We start from the raw sequence: 18,192 nt of genomic DNA, 5'->3' as shown, positions 1-18,192 counted from the left end.
TTTATAAAGGGGATTTTAAAAGTACACAATTGTGAAAATGGGATGCGATATTTTAGAAAACTTTTTTAGCACACATGTGAAAAAAAAAATGTTTTATAGAACTTCATTGTCCTTGAAGGTAAATGATGTTATTTCAAAATTAAAAACTTTACTCAAATATCTTTTGAATGTTTTGTAAACTTATCAATACTGTAGCAAATATTTCGTTTAATTCATGCTCGAAGTGAGGCGGGATGAGTGGGATGCCATCCCAGTACTTTTAAATAATTGGAAATCCATCCTACTACTTAATAGGAGAGAAAAATGCGTTCCGGAACATGTTTTTTACAATTTAAGAAAATTTTCTAATAAATTTTAAAAATTTTTTTAACAAAAAATTAAATATATGTAACTTTAAATAAGACCAATTTCAAATAGTAACGTATAATTTTGTGTATTAATGAAATTTTCGTTACTACATAGTAGTCTATGTATTTCTTTGGTAACAATTTGCACAGTTTTCGATTCAATTTTTAGTTGATTTAATTTTGAATATAAATATTCTCGTTAATTTACTTCCAAAGTTTGGTAAATTTTGTTATTTTGTTAAAAAATAACTTAAAGTTTCTTTTTGTTTTTTTTTATTTCTTTTTACCATCCAACCACTTTGAGTATCCCACTTCGACCACTGTTAATCAATATAGTTATGGGATATTTTTTACATACATATTTTCTTTTTGTATTTATTTTCTAACCATAAATATTTATGGTTAAAATTTTAAGAAAATTTTTTATTGTTTTCTTCCCCTTTTAAGTTATGGCTTCTTATAGTTGACAAAATTTAAGATTTTGACAGTTTGTTTTACCAAAACTGTTAGCGATTCCAAAATTCTAGAAATTTCAAAAACAAACATTAAATCTCATGTTATCAAAAAAACGTGATTATTTATGTTAATTCATCTTATTCTAATTTGGGGACGAATTCGGCAATAATTTTATTGCTTCTTTTATTTTACTTTATTTCTTCTTTGTCATCCTGAACATATGCAATAATTTTGATATATTTAGTGGTATATTAATTAGAAAGATAGTTAAGTGTTTTTATTTTTTCAGGAAAAATGTGATTTACAAACCATTGGTTTAGATTTGATCAACGATTCATTTAAATTACACCACACTGGAAAAACTTATACCTGCTCATAAACGCTAAAAAATTATAAAAATAAATAATCTATATTAATTTACATTAAGTAATAATATACTAAAACTTCTAATTATAACAACAAAAATACTAGCTGAATAAATTTTGCTATTACGGTCATGAGTTTTTACGGTCAATTATTCTTAAGTACTTTACTATGTACATATTTAGATGTTATTCTGTAACTTCCTACAATATGCACGATGTGACAGAAAAATGTTAATTAATATTAATACAAGCAGCTTTTTTTAATATAGAAAACGGGATATTCAGCTCAATTAGTTATTTCGTATACATATATGGGATGTAATATAGTCATGTCCTTAAAGTTATGATATTTCTTGAAAATTTTACAAAATCTTCTATAGGTATCTCAACTTAATTTATTAATTGAACGTACATTACACTGTTATTAACCTCAAAATAATGGATAGCGTGTAATATTCGATATATGATTTGTTTGATAACAGTTTATATTTATTGGAACGTATACATACAAGCAATAAAAATCAATAGTCATTAATCACGTCAGATATTATGTACTTTGTACATATTCAGTTTATACATACATACATTCATATATTGATTATAATATCTTCTTTCACTTATATTCGTTTTATTAATTTAATTTGACTTGATGTGTTGCTGTCCATTTGTGTTAAATGGCATACCATTATAATCTCCCTTGTTTTTTTTTACCTTATATCAAAATATTCTAACCAGACTATTTATAATGATTTCTAATAATCCTGCCAAATTATAATGTGTATAAAGAAATTTTCAATATCTCTATATATGGAAGAGAGAAAATCATTTTATTTTTTTTTCTCATTTAAACATGTTTCAGCTTTATTGGCACACCAGTTAGACTAGACCTATAGACAAAAAAGATATTAATTTTAATACTTAAACATACAAGGCCTGGTCTTATTTTCAATGTTATTTTATTTGATTTAACTATATATAAATATATGTATGCGAATAGGATTATTTAAATTGGTATTCAAAAGGTTTAATAACAAGTGAATGTCTTTTAAATTACAGGTGAATAAATATTTAGAATCGATTTTAGTATAAGTACATAATATTATGTATATATACGTATTTATTTTAATACGTGGTATATAATACGATTGACCAGAAAGTAACACGAAATTGAATAAATTTTGATTACTATATTTTGTATAGATTAGCATTATAGAAAATAGTCAAAAAATTATTGCGAATATAAAGAAAATTCGATATAAACCGGACATAATTGGCTTTTCTTTGTTACATCTGTAATGATTATTTTACTTTAATTTGTCAAATAAAATTATAGTTAATTTCAAATTAGAGATAAACGATTCTTACCAAATCTTAGATTTTTGAATTACTTTGAAAACTGTAAGCTATTTGAATGTGTTTGGCACACGTAACTCTTCAAGGGGCGTTGGTTCAAGGGGGGGGGACATTTTAAGTCTTGGTGTAAATAATGCTTACGTGAAAAGTTTTGTAGAAATGAATAACAACAATTAACAACGAAAGAAAAAGGATTAACAACGACGGAAGGAATTGTAGATGTTTTCAAAATTTCGTAAATGCTATTCAAGTATTGTAGTTAATTTTTTTTATTTTTAAAATCTTTAGATAAAAGAACATATGGTCGAACAATTTTTTATTTATAAATTTTGTTGTTGAATGTAAGAAATAGATCTTTATTTTTGATGTTACATTTCCAATGTCCTTAGAAGTGTACATTAGCAATACTATTTTTGTTCTATTGGCGTTTTCAAAAACTGAAAAAATACTTTGAATTTCACTCTACGAGCAGTTTTTATTTAAACATTAGAAATCCTTTTAATTCCTTCATTTATTTGAAAGCAAATTAATTTTATTAAAAAAACGGAGTTGTTTTTGTTTTTTTTTTCAATTTTCATTTTTCTTTTACAAAGTTTGTAGTTGAAAACTGACGAAAAACTTTAAAGAAAAAATGGTTTGTACAAATTTTTTCCTCCTTTAAGTTTCTTAAAAATATTAAGTTTTTGTTTTTCGTAGTTTTTTTATTGTAATTCAAGTATTTTCTATATTTTTTTGTATGTTAACCAAAGAAAATCTTGCACGCTCAAAGATAGTTAATAAATTTTCATATTACCCAACAAAATATACACTTAAATTGTTCGAAAACCTTATATTTTAATAATAAATTCCAGATATAGTTTATTTTCCATAAAATTCTTATGATAGTACAAGTTTTTGGTTTAACAATATTGAAATTTACAAATTTTGTTTTTATTTTATTTTAACAGTTTTTATAATGTTATTGTAATTTACAAGTTTAAAGGATTCAAAATATTTTAGAATAATATTTAAAATAATAAATTTAAGTTTTGAAGTTTTTCAGATATTAAAGAGAATTGAGTAATTTTGGTTTTTAATATTTAAAAGTTTTAAAAATTTGCAAAAAATTTAATTTTCTTATATTTAGTAATCATGTAATTTTTAAATTTTTTGAAATATTGAATCTACAATATTAAAACAAAGAAAATTCAAGTACTTTTATAAGGATTCAGTAAAAATGTAAAAGTTGAAAGTATTTCATGAAATTTTTTTGTAAATAATATTTTTAATGAAATATCTTAAACTTTTGTTCTTAATAGCGAAAGTTTAAAAAGTGCTCATGATAACAACAATACAGAAAAACGTATTAAATGTATTTTAGGGGCAGTTTCTAGTTAATTGCATACTACATTATTTACTGCATTACATTAAGTTTTAACCCCATTAAATCTCGGAAATCATTTCAATTCGGTGAAATGTAAAAGAAACAAGGTGATTTTATATTTTTTTACCCCCCTCAGTTCTCGATGACTAAAATTAAAAGGTGTTTTTTTTAGCAATTTTTCAAAATAAATTTCGAAAAAAGTGCTTTTAGTTTCAATTTGCCCATGTGTCTGTTTACAAAACTTCTGTTCCTCTGAAGATAGAAATCTAAAATTTCGTATATAAATAGATCTTTACTGGAAGCTAATTTTCGCAGAAGAAAATTTTAACTGTCCTCCTTTTTTAATCTTCCTCCTTTTTTTCAAAATTTTTTTCAATCCCCACCCCCTATCAAGTTATCGCCTCTCGAAATTCGTAAAATTTGAAGTGTTGGCACCTTATATTTCCAAAACTGCATGCTTTTTCAAATTTCTATAAATCCGGAAACATATTCCGGAATATCTGATTTTATTTTAAAGACTGCAATAATGTATGCGTTGTATGCAATTTTGAAACATATTCGGGTATGAATGGCAGTAATTTTAATAATATTATGTACATGAATAGTTTTTAAAAGAGGGAAAAGTGCTGCATTACAAAGCATTGGTTTGATCCAATTTTATTTTAATTTTCTTTAGATTTTTTTTTTAATATTAAGCTTATTTTCTTATTTCTGAATGCTTTCTCAACAAAAAACTTTTTGAAGTAATCTTTTAAATTTGATGTTCTTCTAAATTAACTATTTTTATAAAATTCCAAAATCCAAATAATATCCAAAAATTTATCAAAGGTAAGTTATTCTTTTTCGACAGAAGAAACTCATTACTGCATACTTTTGCATTTATACCCATACATACATGTATGTATTAATAGTATTAAAAAATTTCAACTTCTTTTACTTAGTAACATAAAGCAAAGGTGTATCCTAGCAATTGCTTCAATCAAACAAAATAGCTACATTTGTATATGCCTTTCTTTTACATTGTAAAATTTCACATCAGAAGTTTAGTCAGTTTTTTTATGGCAATTGTTCATGTTGTTTGCTCAATTCTGAATTAATTGTTCGTACTAAAATCGAAATTTTCTATTAACAGTTTATTAATCTGTTAATAAATAATAATCTGACTTTGTATATAGAATTTAAAATTTCAATATAAGCATTTTACAATAAAATTCCTCGAATACTTTAACGTTAATTCATAGAATAAATGAAAAAATGAACAATAAAAAATAAATTAAATTAATTCGCAAATTTATCATTTCCGAAGAGAATTTGTTATTATTTCATTATAATTGTGTACAATAATATATTCAACATTCAAATTTAGTGCAATCATATATACATACGCACATATATAAAAACAAGGTCAAAAAACAGTGAATTATGGTCCGATTTCATAGCAATAAAAATAAAGTTGGTAACATTTTTTATAGTTTAACAAAATTTATATCCAAATTAAAATTTTATATATAAGTTCTAATTTATTTGGAGGCGAGCGTAAAAAATTAAATGTATATATACATACATATGTAGATACATGTACATGCATATGAACTTTTGTAATTTATGTGAAAATTGTAATTGCACATGACAAAAAAAGATATTGAAATTATTTTAATCACACATTAGCTCTAATGGTAATTTAAATGAACGTTAATTTTTCATTAATATTCAATAGAAATTATGCTTCTGCCATTTTCGATAATAATTTTTTGTGCATTAACAGTTTGCACGTAAAACAGTTTTTTCTAAATTTTTGGAAAAATACTATTGCAAATGAATAATAATCCACAGTTCGTATGGTCTATATGAGTTATAGAAACGAACTATTTTAAATTATAATTTTTAAAAATTTTCATTCATTTATTTATATTTATTACAAAGGATTATATAATAACCTAATAAACCTAAATAAAAGATTATATAATAACCTTTATAAACCCTTTGGATTTTATCAGAAAAAATTTTTATTTAAAACTGTGTCTTATTGAAAAAATTTGATTTGTGCTTTTATTTTTTATAACGCACTTGTTATAATGGTATTTAATTCAATGTTCGAAAAGTTTGCTTTTATATAAAATTGAACACAATCAAAAGGAGTCAAAAAGGTCTGGCTACGATTATATTATCATCATTAATGTTAGTAATAGTTTTTATCAGTAGATTTATCAATTTCATATACCATTTATGGATAATTCACTTTTATGCATTATTTTTATCTATTTTACTTATGCATTTTAAAATTTGTTATTCAAGAGAGTGGAATACGGAATCTTCTGATTTATTCACCTCATATACATCTTTGCAGTACAAAATACAGTTGGTTACACAGGCCAATTGGTAGTCTTGTCAATAAAATTTAACGAAGATATTGGAATTTGGTCACAGTCGGCTTTTTTTGCTCATTAAAATTTAATTTAGTAAAAATATTAATAAAAAATTTGAGAAAAAAAATTCGGAATTTTCGGAGTAGGAAATACGTTTTTATTTGATAAGGACTTTCCTTTTAATGGAAATTCCTTAATGATAAATAGCTATATTTTTATAATTACCAATTCATAAAGACTTTTCAAGAATTTTTACTTCTGAAAAATTTTATTACGCAAAATTGCATAAAATTAGGCGAACAAAAGAATACTTATGTATAAAGCATTATGCTTTATACATAAATACTGTATGTACATCATTTTCTAATAAAATCTAAAAATGTAAAAAGAATTTAGTAAACACTTTAAAATAGTATCAACAAATTTTTGTAAAAGCTAGTTGAAGAAATTATATTTCTTTTTGTAAGTACTTTTTGCAAATTTTTAGATTTTAACTAAATACATGCATGTATTTATATCTCGACTTTCAATTGAATAATCTGATCAAATTAAATTTATTTTGATTTTTAAAATAATTCTCACTTTAATTTTCAAGATTTCATTAAATAGTTACAAAATTGTATGGGTAAATTAATGATGTTTAGATAAAAGATTCCCGCAAAGCAAAAAAAAAATCCGATTTCAGTTGCATACAAATTTCGATTTTCCGTAAAAATTTCAGAATTTATTGCTATTTAATAAACGTTGAACATCCATTCTAGAAAATTCGACTCATTTATTGGAAAATATTATAATTCGATAAAAATTTTTTCATAATATCTTGTTTTAATGGTGAAGTTTCGATTCACTCAACGCTGTAGTTAATCGTACTATATCGTAATTTTATTCCTGTAATTTTTTTACCCGATAGTTACAAAACCATGTGCAGTCTGTTTGGCATTAATTCAATGAGTGCTTAAATATTATATAAAGTTTACCGAAGAAAAAAACATTATTAAAATTATAAGATTAATTGTGTCGCTGATTGTAGATGAAAACTGTTATAATTATGAACATTTTTTAGGTTCTTAACAAATTTTATTGTTTTATTAAAAGTTTGTTATTAATTTTACGATTAATAATTTATCTCGTATTAGCTGCTTTTTGATATATTTTGGGATTTTTGTTTATTAGTTCTGGCAAAACTACAAATATTTTCTAGTATGGGTATGAGTAATAGTCTTCTTTGTTTTAAATTAAAAAAATTGTTAATAATTTAATTATATGTGCACTTATATGCAATTCAATATTTTAATTTTCTTTTTATATTTTTTGTTATACTTAGTACAATGCTGAAAAAGCTAAAAAAAAAACCGCTTGAATGTGGAAACGTAATTCCTATTATTCTTTCAACTTTTCAATTTTCAACAATTCTGTGTAAATTTTAAGGTGCAACATTAAAAATTTAATTTTCAGAACGTTAGGATTCCATATGGTTTTTGCTTTGCCCCTACTTGTTCTTGAATTAACAACAGAGAATGGAGGAATTTTTTGGTTATCTACTTAACAATATTTTAAAACCAAAAACTTTTTTATATGATGGAATATATTAAGGCAATAATGTAGGAAACAATGCCATACCACAAAAATAAAAGCGAACATAGAGGCCTAATTAAATTTTAGTGTTTTTGAAACCTTGAAAAATTTTTTCTGAGCTTCTTTCAACTACAAATTTTTTGTAGAATTGTTTTGGTTAAAAAATTTTTCAAAAATTTTGAAGCGAAACAATATTTGGCAAAATTATTATTTTAAATATAAAAATGCATTGTCAAACGGCAAATTAATTGAATAATTATATTATTCCAAGTATTTTGTTTTATAATACATATAGATTTATATTTAGAGTATTACACGCTACTAAACATTTATAAAGAGCGCCAATATGCGAAATTAATTGAATATCACATGGTGTAAGGAGCAATGAAATTTCATGTTAAATCTTTTGTATCAAGATAAGATATGAATAATTGTTTGTCATATTCATTATTTTCAATTTAAAAACTAAATATTTTAAAGATTTAAGATAATAGAGGCAATCATTTACTTTCACTGTTCTGTAGAAAGTTCTAAAATAGTTTTTTAAATTGTCCAATTATTTAAAATGGTGTATTTTTTAAATTCACAATTATTTTTATTTTGGAAAATCATGATCTCTATAGATCAACAGCTGGTTTTGCACATAATTTGTATTGAAATAAAATTTCAATTTTTATTAAATTGGGCAATTTATTTATAATCTGCCTTTAATTTTGTTTTTATTTGCTATATGTGCCAATGGTTCAAATATACATATTTGTGTTAATTTTTCGAAGCAAATTGTGCTTTAGTTTCCAAGTTAAATTGATGAAATACTTAATATTTTATAACATTAATTATATTATTGCGTAATGTTATAAGATTTTTTTTTTATTTTTTTAAGTTCAAATGCCAACCATGTTTTGGTATTCAATTAGAAATTTTGTGTTTTAACACTTATTTCTGGTTTGCGTTACATTATTTGCAATTTTTGCAATTTCAAAAATGTCACAAATAAAATCAATTTTACTTCCTGAAAATTTAATGAGCAGCGAACATATTAATTTCATGCATGAATAATTTTATGAAACATAAGTAACATACGTAGGTACACGTGTTTGTATATGTATGTATTATAAAACGTTTCTACGATGGATTATGTTTAATGGATGTGGTTTGATGGATTATGTCCATAATTTCAGTAGAGAAATAAATGCAAATGCCTTTACAAAATCATCTGAAATATTTTGAGCCAAGAATATTAAGTATATAGTTGCGTATTTCTTATAGTTGTTGAACTCTATGCCACTTTTTATTTGCAGCAGTAAAACTAAAATTTTGCAGTTTCGATAAATTTGTTCTGTATTTTGAGATGCGATAACATGATCTACGTCTTTTTGTTTGTTTAATGCGAAAAAAAACGTGACTAAAATAATATCATGATACAAGGGTTTTTGTTATTCTTCCTTCTTAACTTTAATTTCAAAATTTTTACAAAAATTTCAACTATATGGCCCAATAAATGTTCGGACTGCTCTTCTATATAAATATATATATAGAAATTGGCAAATACTTTTGTAATAAGAATTATTTCAAGTACGAATTCTTTAATTGTTGTGAAATAATTCTTTTTAAATCAAAAGCGAACACTCATGGTGTCAATTATACCACACTATAGTTATATTTATTATTGCAATTGCAACTGAACAATGAAAGATTTCAACGTTTCCGTAATATTATTTTCTTCCATATAACTAGTTTGTTTAATTTTTTTTTTAAATTTTATTGCTTTCAGTTACAGACCATTTAATTTATTTCATTTTAATTATTTTGAATGTTAATTAATTTGACAAAATATAATATGCAAATTGAACTAATTTTATTATGAGCAAACTGATATACAAATGGAAACTGTTTTTTAAATTATATTAGTGCTTAGACAGACACATGGTGGAATTAGATAAATTATGGAACATTCATACAGCAGCTCCTGCAAAGGTCGTTAGCGTGGCGTGCCATCCTCCTGACGTGTTCGCAAACAGACAGTTTGCTCAGTTATAACTACGCCAATATTACGTCAAGGGAGAGATAACAGGTCCGACGTGCGACGCAGATCGAGCCTAGATCAAAGTTGCTTGGTCGCCAGTTATGTCACCCCATTTTCCCACCTGCTATTGGCTTGCTCCATTGCCGCATCGCGTAGCAAAAGCTTGCATGTGCTCAGAGGCACATTTACAAAAAAAATGTTCTATAATTTTAACATACAAAATACATTTTTTTAATAACATCCTGAAAATAAAATAAACAAAGTAAAACTATAGGCACATATGTATGTAATAGCAAAAATTTAGAGTGTATATTTCAATTTTAAAAGAACTCTGTGAAACGTTTTTGTATTCCATGATATTTTGCAATATCCAAATTTTGCAAATTTTATACTTTTTGCTTTACGCTATCGTAAAAATTAGTAAACGTTCCCGCATTAGAAAATACCGGATCTGTGCTGTGAGTTAATATAAAATGGTATAAAAAGATGTTGTTCCATATTGTTACGTTTAAAGTTTATGTACATTTAAGAACGTATTTTCTTAATCAAATTTGAAAAAGATAGCTAATTGATCGATAATTAGAAGTGAAATTTTGGGTAAATTAAGAGTTTCAAAATTTTATAGTTTAAATCTACTCAGGGGCGCGCACTAGAATTAGAATATCAAATACCATAAATCAACAGAATTTAATACGTATTTAGTGATGAAAATTATAAGAAATATTTAACGTACTTATTTTGTAGATTAATAGAAATTTGCCGAATATTATTAAATATGCATTCAAACAACTCTAAAATTCAGCAGCGTAAATAATTTTATTGATAATTTTTTATAATGCCTACACATTATATTAATTAAAGATTTTTTTAATTATCATGCAAAATTTCGTGTAAAATTAAAATTTTTGACCTTTTTCAAATTCATACATTTTATATCTTAATTGAAGAATTATATATAAATACATTTAGCAAAGACGATGTAATAAATTTTAGATGTAATGGGCATACAGACTTAATTGTTTTGCTTCGGTCCAATAACAGCAGTACTTGCTTTTAAAGCAATATTTTAATAATTTCACTTAAAATATTTAATTATATTGATTTATATACATATTTATAATTTATTAATTTTTTGAAAATAATCTAAATTTTGCTACAATTTTAAAGATGTTCTTATGGAAAATAAGAAAAAGAAAATTTGTTTTTTAAAATTCCTGAAAATTCTTAATATTTTGTCTAATTATAAATTGTACCAGACGATCATTTTCCACCACTTAAAAAATACTATGCACACGTATGCCTACACATGTATCTCGTTATAATATATAGATAATATTATATATCTAAAAATTTTAAAAAACTTCCCCACCAAAATTTACCTCACTTAACAACAAATTCAACAAACTATTCATACAATGTTTAAAATATAAAATTATTTTTTTTAGTAAAATTAATTTGAATCAGAATATGTTCAGTTCTCCAAGAATACCTCTTCTACTATAAGTATGTAATTTACTTATAAGAAAAATCTGTGAACATTTCATATTGAAAATTCAACAAATTCAATACCCTTCAGCAATATTCCACATTACATAGCATATAAGGTATAAATTATTTGTTTTTCTGAAATCTTCTTCAAACTATTTATAGAAAATAACAAAAGACTTCACTCAAGTCATTTAGAGAGTCTATATAAAAATAATCAAATCATTCTTTAAATTTTGCAAGTCTCATATCACTTACAGTTTTTTGAAAAACCAAGTTAGGATTATTTTTATGAATATCAAAAGTATTTTTGGATCGAAATTCCACCCAGGCTGAGAATATTAACTGGGAGAATATTTTTAGTTACTGTAAATCACTAAGCGAATTCAAGTTTTTATCAATAAATTATCAAATGATTTATAAATAAAATAAAAAAACTGATTATCAGGGTTGTGACGTAGTGGCTTAACGTTCCTATGTGAACTTTTAATGCTGGTTTCTATTGTATCACTCAGTTTTGCTTTTAAGTTAAAGAGTAAGCAAAACAAAGTTTTAAATGAAGGTATGTCATTCACATATGTCAATACAAGAAACAATTATCAAAACAAAAAAAAATATGTGAACAGCACATTATCGACCGTTGAGTTTCTTATTAGTTTGTTGAAAACGTTACACAAGATTGTGAAAATATCCTTCTAACAATATTATTTCAAATTGTATCAAAATTAGTAACCTTCTGTTATACAAGGTGCTTCGTATCTAAAGGCTCCAGTAGGGAAAACTTTTGTAAGGAGACGACGTTCATAACTCAACAGGTTTCAAACTATACGAGTATAGGGACTTAAAGTACCTTTCGCCGTTTTAAGTTTTAAGTGTAACTCCGTTCGTATGTCAGACAGGCGTTCCTCATGAATGTCTACATTAGCTATAACCTGTTCAAATTTCGGAGTCACTTGAATTTAAAGTTCGAAAAACGTTAATGTTTTAGGTGAAGTAACCTTGCGGAGCTTTTCTAATTTTAGCACAGTTGACAACCATATTAACTTTGCTTTAATTTGGTGTCTGAGTCATCTTTTTTCCCTGGTTTAGGAGTTATTGAGAAAAATAAAGTGCTGGAAATGGTTTTAATAACTAAAAAAATATATATAACAATTCAAAAGGGGGTCTCTCTTCTGATACATTTCTCCCAAAATTTATGAAAAATTACCCGCAACTTTTCATAAGTTTTGGGAGAATTTTGAACTCTTTTACATCATATGCTACAACTATTTTACAATAGTTTTATATATGTACTACAAATGTATGGGAACTATTTTATTATAATTTTATATACCACAATTGTATGGGAAAATATTTGTACCCTATTGTTCGATACCTCCTTATCAAATTTCCAAGCGGAGTTTTGATTATCAGGTATTTCATCGAAAGTATGCATTACCCGTATTCACTTTGATGTATTACTTATGTATTTTGAGTTAATTTTCAGAAGTGTTGAAAATTTGAAAAATACAAGGGCGATAATTGTGTTTCTATTCTAAATAAATAATTTCTGTTTGGATCATCACAAAATTCTTAATTAAAAAATGGCAATAATTTCAACACTACTTTGTTCAAGAGCGTTAATTATTTATTTCATATTTACATAAGTTTTATTATAAAGTGCAAAGCAATTACATACATATATCATGTAAACAATATTATTAAAATTGTTCAAATTTCAAATTTTATACATTCTACAAACTCATATTAAAATAATACGATTTACAAAAATTTTAGCAAAACTATAAAATTTTTTCATAATTTTATGATTTATTTATTAAAATTTCCTGAAAATAAAAATTTTAGCATTTATATAGAAAATAGAAAAATACTGGGAAAAATAAAATTTTAAAATCGAATGCAGTCAAAATTTATCGCTTAAACAACATTGTGTGTTTGCTAAATGTTCGCTAGCTTTCAATGTTTTTACACAAATTTTTTTTTCGAATATTTGTTTAAATTGAATGTGCTTCTTTTTTTTCCTATATAGAAAAGATAGGAGTTTTCAAAACAAGAAAAAAACTAAATAGAAAAATTTAATTTTGTTTTTTGAAATTTCCGTTTTAAAATTTAATTGAACATCATATAAGAAAAGTGTGTATACTAAGAAACACAAATTTTTAATTTAGGAAAAAGTGGTCTATAATAAATTTTTTTGATGATCATCTTCTCTTATTTTTTTTATTACATTTCTTAGATATACTTGTTGTATTTATGTATTGTAAATACATTGAATGATAGACACACTGATGGGTTGCGGAAAATATATAAGAGCACAAAACACTATTTTGTACACATGTTCAAAATCATTAATTTTAATTTAAATATACATACATGTATATTTATTTAAGAACTTTCATGGTTTTATACTTTATGAACCCGCATAATTACAGATGGATATTTCGTTTAATGTGTAGATCTAAAAGTACTTTTTAATATTTTTGTATCGAAAAAGTATGGCACATATAATGTATGTATGTGCGCGTTTGTAAAAGGTTGCCGAAAAGATGGAAATTTTTTATGAAAGAAAAGGAAAATTATAGAAATGAAAGATTTTCCAATGCAAGAAATGCTGATTTTATTTATTAAACATATAAAAAAATAATCAACAATTGATTATAATTAAAATATATATAAATAATTAAAATATAAAATATAACTTGAGGAAACTACTACTCAAGTAGATGTAAATATTGACGAAAATTTTCTAGAATCTGATGGATTTTGATAATATAGACCAGTAAGGACTAAAAATACCCCTTCTACATATGATGATAGAAAAATATCCCTAATATAACACAATTTATTTTTTCTTAGCAATTGTATTAAATTGGATCAAATTTTTTAAGTGAATTCCAAATCTTCTTTTGAAAGATGTTTTTAATCGAATGCTCATATAAAAACAAACAAGAAATGAACAATAAAAGAATGAACAGAAAAAAGAACATTAAAAAAGAAAACATTTTTTTTTTTAAATTATATATTCTGGCAACCCTAATGTATATTGATTATTACATATTATTACCGCACTATAAATTTAAATATATATAGATACTCCTTATAAAAATTGGGTGAAAATTTTGTTAATAATCTTTTTTTTTTTAATTGTAGAATATGACGAAAAATATGATTTCAATTTTGAAAAATGTTAATTCTTATTTTATTAAATATCTATAATATTTAAATAAACCAAACTAAAAAACAAAGTGGTACTAGAGCAAACGAGACAACGAAATTTATTGTTTCCACTCTTGATATTTGATTTTTATTGAAATTTAAAAGTTGGATACAATAAAGGATTAAATCTGATCTTAATATGTTAGCACAAAACTTGTTAATTTAGTCGTGAATTTTAATATATAAGAAACCTTATATAATAGATTCTGAAAAATTGTTGAGATGTACGCTATTATACCCGCACGAACGTATGTTCGAAGGGTATACTAAATTTGCCATACCGTTTGTAACGCTAAGAAATAATGGTCTGAGATATAAACTCAATGTTTGTTTTTGATCAGCATCGAATTCTGAATCGATTTAGTTTTGTCTGTCCGTTCTTCCGTCCGTCCGTCCGTCTTAGCGATAACTCAAAAACTAATTGAGCTAAGTTCATTGGACATGATCAGGGTACTGGTTCGGGTAGCTGCCATACAACTCTCAAATTTATTTGTCGTATTAAAATTTCGTATAAGCAAATATATTAGTAGGCCGATGTGCTTGATAAAAGTCGTTGAAATTGTTTGGCTCCTTCTGGTTTGGCTGCCATACAACTTCAAAAGTTATTTTTCAAAATGAAAAGAGGTTTCCATGTGGTGGATTTTGTTTAATTTATTAAAACCTTTGTTTATATAATTTACTAAACGATTAACTTGGTTTGTTGCTGATCGAATAATTAGCAAAGGTCGCTAATTTGTAAAGAAAATTCAATTCATTTTGAAAAATGCCGTAAATTTTCTGAATTTCATTTGAAAAAAAGGAAGAGAAATAAAAAAGGGAAATTCAATTATACTTTATAGATAGCTGGTTTCTTTTTTAATTTTTTATGTTTAAATGTCAACGTTATTGTACATACATTAACCATATGAGAATTATTTTAATTTTCAAATTGTACGGCAACATAATTTTTGTTTCAACTGGATTGTACGCCGCCCTACACTTTTTTTTTCCTTTGATACATCAAAATCTTATCTAGTCGACTTTTAGATTTATTTCTTAAGATAAATTATAAAAGTATTTATGTATAATTATTTCATAGGTTCACAATGATTTATAATATTTTCTGTTATGTGTTTTATTTTTAAAATTCTTTGCAAAAAAAAAAAGAATTATTTGATTAACGTAACAAGTGTATCCTACATTAGATTTTTCTTACATAATATACTGAGATTTTTAAATTACCCATTACTATGTTCGTTGGTTAGTTGACGTGGCAGGTGCAGTAGGTCTACCGCACAACAATTAACACAATTGTGTCATTTTGATACCAGTATCTCGTGATCACCGGGACATCATTGAGCGTAAGATTACTATTATCTATTATTATTACTATGTAAAATTTTTGTGGGACATAAAATGTAAATTTTAATTTACATGTTTTTTTTATTAAAAATTACTTAAATTATTACTTAATTTATGAAATGTAAATTTTCTATATGTATGTACCGTAAATCATTACTCATTAAATTTTTATAACTATGCAAAAGTGAAATTAATTAAATTAAATTGTGAATTATATGTACTCTTATTAAAGCTGCTTGATAAGGCTTTCGTTTTCAGTGATCGAAAACTTACATTCTGTTTATTCTATGGTAACTTCAAAGAGGTAGACAATATAAATAAACTTTGTTTTAGAATCCTCAAATTACTAATTGTACACCAAAATCTGTAAGAAATTCAGTATGTTTTATTATGTTAGTTAAGTAAGAAGAGCTTATTGAAAATTCAGTTGAAATCCAATTGAGATATACAGTTACTTCAGTTCAAATAAAATTCTGTAAATTGCTGCAGTTTTTTTTAAATATCTTGGTTCTAATTAAGAATTTTCAACAATTTCTTTTACCCTATAATTTTTATTAATTATTATTATTTTAAATATTATATTTAAATTTTAATTAAATATTATCAGAAAGCAAGACGTAAACAATTTACTTAGCTCTTTTGAACTAAAATATATTATGTTACATAAATATTTACATATTATGTACATGTATATAATACAATATTTCGTACGTATATATTGTAAATAAATATGTCAATGCATGTATCATTAATATTATATAAAAAGTACATACATATTTTTTTTTATATAAATGTATACATGTTTTTTTTTTAAATAAAATATTAGATATATTTTTTTAATATAAATATTAGTATATGTGGGACTGTTATGTACATAAATATTATAATTTCCCCGCCATTAAAAAAAAGTAATAACAGAAAATATTTTATAAATGTAGTTTTTGCGTGTGTATGTGTGTGTATAAATTTTATTTAATTCATATGTATGAAAATTCTCTTTTAAAGAAAAATTCATAAAAATTATTTGCTTATTTTCTTCTTCTTCTTAATTATTTTGTTTTTAGTTTTACATTTTGATTAAATTTTAATTTTACTAATTTTTTTCTTGGTGTTCAGTCTTTTTTTTTGTGTTTTTGTTCATTCGGCCATAATGCCACAGCTATAGACCTCCTAATAGTCTTAGTCAGTTGTTGTATTGAGTACCAGCACAGCAGTTTCAATTTAACTCTACACTTTTTGAAAATTCAAAAAAAAAAAATTCAAAAAAAAAAGTAAAAGTGAAAACAACAACTTTTCTTCAGCGTGCCTTCATTTTCATATTTCCTTTTAATTTTTTTTTGTAAATTTTCTATCGTTGTTGCTGCTATTATTTTGGAATTTTCCGAATACATTTGAATTGAAAAAAAAAGTTTATATTTAAGTAATTAAGATTAAACGAAAAAGTTCTCCGGCCAAAATAATTAAGTGAATATCAAAAATTTATTTTTAAAATTATTACAATAAAAAATAATAAATATAAAAAGAAGTTGGCCCTTTTTAAAAAAGTTAAAAAGTCATTGTTTTAAAGAAAAGGTACTAATAAAAAAAATAGTGGCAAATTTTCCAGTGCGCACTATAATTAAAGTTACTTAGTGAAATACAAACATATACAACTGTAAATCTGTATATACATACACAAAAAAAAAATTCGAGAATATTGGTGATTTTGGATATGTTTTGACGTGAAATCCGTAGAGAAACAAGCGAATTTGGAACGAAAAAAAAAATCAAAATAAAAATAACAAAAAAGAGAAACAAAAAAATTCAATTTTAGGAAGGATATTCTAAAAATAAGTGACCAGCAAGTTTTAATTTAGGCACCTAGGTAATTTGTTTTTTTTTTATAATTTTTGAAATATTGCAGTATTAAATATAAACACTTGTGTTAATCGATTAGTGTAACTATGTAAACAAAAATAAATATATATATATCTATAAAATAGACACAGCTCTAAGTATGCAAGCAACTTGTAGACATATATACAACAAGTAAATGTGATTCGGCTACGGTATTGCTCGTATGACATTTTGAAAATGAATTTTTGTTTTTTTTTTTTAAACATGAGTGTTAAAATTAGTTCTTTTAAGATGGGTAGGGATATAATTTTTTTTTAATTAAAATTCTTTTTAATATTTTATAAATAACTATGAACACTTTTTTTTTAAATTTAAGATTTTTGGAAATTCTAAAATATTTAAACAATATTGCTCGATTTTTTTTTTTGAAATTTAATGAAATATGTTTGGCAAATAATGTATA

At 24.4% G+C, this 18,192-nt stretch overlaps 1 protein-coding gene across 5 annotated transcripts in view; it reads left to right on the top strand.

Annotated features, from left to right (window-relative positions):
* Nucleotides 1-18,192, top strand: part of LOC129612573 (filamin-A) — a 133,779-nt gene that overhangs the window by 68,976 nt on the left and 46,611 nt on the right. The window contains exon 1 of one of the 5 annotated variants that reach the window (XM_055526282.1): nucleotides 17,025-17,757. The exons of the other annotated variants lie outside the window; for them this stretch is intronic. The gene's annotated coding sequence lies outside the window, so the exon portion shown is untranslated. Of the gene's footprint in view, nucleotides 1-17,024; nucleotides 17,758-18,192 lie in introns of those variants that run through there. 5 annotated transcript variants of the gene reach the window in all.

Source organism: Condylostylus longicornis, unplaced genomic scaffold (assembly GCF_029603195.1).
Source record: "Condylostylus longicornis isolate FDR11 unplaced genomic scaffold, ASM2960319v2 ptg000004l, whole genome shotgun sequence".
NCBI lineage: Eukaryota > Metazoa > Arthropoda > Insecta > Diptera > Dolichopodidae > Condylostylus > Condylostylus longicornis.
Note: the sequence above shows the minus strand (reverse complement) of the source record. Positions and strands in the feature narration are given on the sequence as shown.